The 3,893-nt window shown below is 36.9% G+C and overlaps 1 long non-coding RNA gene across 1 annotated transcript; it reads left to right on the forward strand.

The window, feature by feature from the left end:
* The first annotated feature begins 678 nt into the window (after window positions 1-678).
* Window positions 679-1,918, forward strand: LOC108301188. Its single transcript, XR_001823763.2, has 2 exons — window positions 679-877; window positions 1,395-1,918. It is a non-coding gene; the product is annotated as an uncharacterized LOC108301188 (long non-coding RNA).
* The last annotated feature ends 1,975 nt before the right edge of the window (window positions 1,919-3,893 follow it).

A 3,893-nucleotide genomic window follows, 5' to 3' on the forward strand; every position in this document is an offset into this window, starting at 1 on the left:
TTTTTTTGGGAGACGGAGTCTAGCTTTATCACCAGGCTGGAGTGCAGCGGTGCGATCTCAGCTTACTGCAACCTCCACCTCCGGGGTCAAAGCAATTCTCTTGCCTCAGCCTCCCAAATAGCTGGGATTACAGGTTCGTGCCACCCCACCCAGGTAATTTTTGTATTTTTAGTGGAGACAGAGTTTCACTGTGTTGGCCGGGCTGGTCTTGAACTGACCTCGTGATCTGCCTGCCTCAGCCTCCCAAAGTGCTGAGATTACAAGTGTGAGCCACCACGCCCGGCCCATGTGGCGATTTTATGCCAGAAAAGTAAAGTGAGTTAGCCTGTTTTAAATACATTAATGTTTTACTTCTCAGAACCCCGTTAGAGATAGATGCTAGGCTGTATAGATTCAAAATGCTGACCTGATGGTTTTGGGTTAATAACTACGTATGAAAAAATTTCCAATTTTGTTACCCAGGTTCTGATGATTACTGAGGTCTGTCACATTTTGTGTGTGTGTGTGTGTGTGTGTGTGTGTGTGTGTGTGTATTTTTAACCACAAATGACATTGCTCAAATTTACCTAAAAAAGCTAGGTGGAAAAGTAGGTGAAAACACATTATGGCTTTTTTTGAAGGTAGCTCTTTAAATATTAAGGAAAGACAGCCTTAACCATTCATCTTTACCCAAGATAAAACACAGCAAGAAGTCATTGAATAGCTATGAGAAAACATGTATCTCATTTCAATTCTTTGATGTTTTTTGTAGGAGCTGGACACACCATTTAGACTCTATGGACTGACAATGAATCCCTTAATCTACAATATCACAAGAGTAGTTATCCTTTCTGCTGTCTCAGGTGTTATAAGTGATCTTCTAGGATTTAATATAAGAGTAAGTATCCCCACCACTCTGTAGCATCTTAGTCTTAAAAATTACTGTGTACAGAAATCTGTGTTCTTCATATACACACGTGTGTGCGTGTTTCTAGCATGGAAATGACTCTTGAGGTAAAGAAATAGGCATTTTGATTGGTGGTCCACAGGCTTTTAAGCTTTGGTTTTCTCATTTTATACAAGTATAACAGACAGTGCTCTTGAATGGAACAAAAAAATCAAATTTGAATTTTGTATCAGTTTAATAGTCTGAGCTGGGTAAGGGTCTTACTCTGATCCTGGGAAATGTACAGAGGTAGAATGAATGAAAACCAATACATGAAGTGCATTGTATTATTTTTGATCCTGGAAGTTTTAAATGTTTTTTCTCTATGATGTTCTATGGTTGCTATTGCTAGACTTGATACGTTTTCTTCTTTTATAAAGGAATCTTGGTTTATAGTCACGTAAGTGTACCTGTAAATCCCATGTGGTTTTCCTAGAACTAACTTATTTTGGTGATTTTCTTTTCTTAGCTGTGGAAAATTAAATCATAAGCTGAGTTAAATGCCCGGACTCTCCCCTGGCTGGTATCAATACTTACCCATTAAGGAAAGAGATGACTGCAGAAACCAGTGAGATACCCACCTGCTTGTTCACATGCACAGGTGCTCTCAGCTCTGCCAATGAATGGTGTTTCCAGAGGAACAAGGCCTTTGCCAACTGGGTGTGCATGCTAAAAACCTGTATTTTCATGCTTTTCAAACAGTATGAATAGTCAGCCAACTAAAGACTGTGTGTTATGGTAACACAAGGACAATTTTCTAGTTAGGAAATTTATTCTGGGCACTTCAGTACTGTGACAGTTATATTTACAGGACATAGTCTTTTGGGCAACTATGGTAGATGCCCAAAGCATGAAGCACATATCTTTTATTGGAAATTTGCAAATTCAGTACTTTTTCATTACAGCCTATCGAATTGGAGATTTCATTTCTCTATCAAAGAGAGATCAAGCAAACTATTTTAGGTTAAATCTGAATAAAAGAACTTTACTGGATAATTTTGGTTTCTAGGTTTTCTTTGTTGTTGAAGGGAAAAAATAACTTTTAAACTATAAGTTTCTGTTAAACTGTGGAGAAATTTATTAGTTTATACTTTTGAGTTAATCCTAATAACTGTATAGTTGTTGGTGAACAATGCATGCATACAATAGGCCATGTAATTGAGCATGAGAAATTTAAGTATGCCTGCTCATCCATTTCCATCATACAACATGGCTTCCATGTTCTATGTGGAAATCATGGAAACCTGGTTTCCGTATAGATCATCTGAGTTGTGGTTCCTAACACAGTGCTATGTGTCCTATCACAAGCATCTCTGATAGTTTATCTGTTGTGCAACTTAATGTATTCAACCCTGAGTACATTTTGAGGTCCTCAGTGTCTATAATCAGCCATGCCATACATACCTCTGATGATATAGGTTCTGCTATGCAGCATCCTCTTATACACATGCATATATATATGTTAATGAAAACTCTAACAGTCAACTTGCAATTCTTGCTCATTAAGTTACCTGCTTTAAATAATTTTTTTTTTTTTTTTTGAGATGGAGTCTCACTTTTACCCAGGCTGGAGTGCAGTGGCACCATCTTGGCTCACTGCAACTCCGCCTCCTGGGTTCAAGTGATTCTCCTGCCTCAGCCTCCTGAGTAGCTGGGATTACAGGTGCCCGTCACCATGCCTGGCTAATTTTGAAGAATCTCTTGAGGCAAATTGAAAGCCTGAACATTTTAATAATTAGATTTTGTGAAGTTTTAAATAGAAGTAATTTAGAAACTGGGTTATTACATGTAAAGCATGTACTCATTCAAAATTAGAGTATCAGTTGCACATTTTCTAATAGGCAGGAAGATTTGTGAGGTTTAGAGGTGGATTTCTAGAGTCCAGGGATTGAGATCAGACCTTTCTGGGTTCAAATCCTTGGCCCTGCCACATATTAGCTCTTCACATATCAATTTCCTCAGTTGTTAACCCATTTATGGGGATAGTAACTATAAATGGGGACAATACATAATAGGGTTGTTAAGATTAAATGAGGTTATCATGTCAGGTGCTTGCACAGTATAAAGTATTTAATACTTAGTAAATCTGTTACTACTATTTAAAGTCCTTCAAAAAAATCTCACTGATAATTCCTATGAAGACGGAAACATAGAAAGCAAGGTTGCTGAACTAGATGCTGATTACCAAACATATGCAGACTTTTATACATGAATTATAATTTTTAAATGGTAAAACTCCATTATAGTGATCTACCTTTTGAAGGAAGTGTGCTGTAGAAGCACTTCAGCATCTCAACAGATGGCTCATAGAAACCATGCTTTTACTATTTCCATAAGGAACAGTAGCAGTGATCTCAAATCCAAAATTGAGCTCACTGCAAATTTCAAATGAAAACTGATCTTCATCTTTTTCTTCTACAAAAAGTGCTGTTCTATATTTTACATACATTTACGCAGTGAATTCTTAAAAGCAGTGTTTAGAGTGTATTATTTGTGTGGATTGCTTCAGTTGTGGTTTTGATGGTGTATATTGGTTTAAATTATTTTTCAGGTGGGTAAAATTATATGTAAGTATAGTTAATCATATCAGAAACTTAGGAATGATTCTTGACTCATTTTTCTTCCTCATACCTCACATCCAGTCAATCACCAAGTCTTTGAATAATTATCTTCTAGATATCTTTCTAATCAGCCCACTCTTCTTCCCCTCTGCCACCACTCTTAAGTCAACATCCTTTGTTTTTTGAACAAGTTTCTGCTGTCTCTGCTCCTCTATATGCTTGACTCCTTTCCCCCAAGCCTAATCCATTCATCTCACAAATGTAATATGTCTTTTCTGAAATGAAAGTCTCATCATTTTGAACCCATTAGTGGCATACTAGTACTTTGGAGATAAAAATCCAAAATCCTTTTTAGCAAGGTATATAGGCCTACCTATTGAGAAAGATTTTGAATCTTTACATTTGAA

The sequence above is a fragment of the Cebus imitator genome, unplaced genomic scaffold (genome assembly GCF_001604975.1).
Source record: "Cebus imitator isolate Cc_AM_T3 unplaced genomic scaffold, Cebus_imitator-1.0 Scaffold32, whole genome shotgun sequence".
In the NCBI taxonomy this organism is placed as follows: domain Eukaryota; kingdom Metazoa; phylum Chordata; class Mammalia; order Primates; family Cebidae; genus Cebus; species Cebus imitator.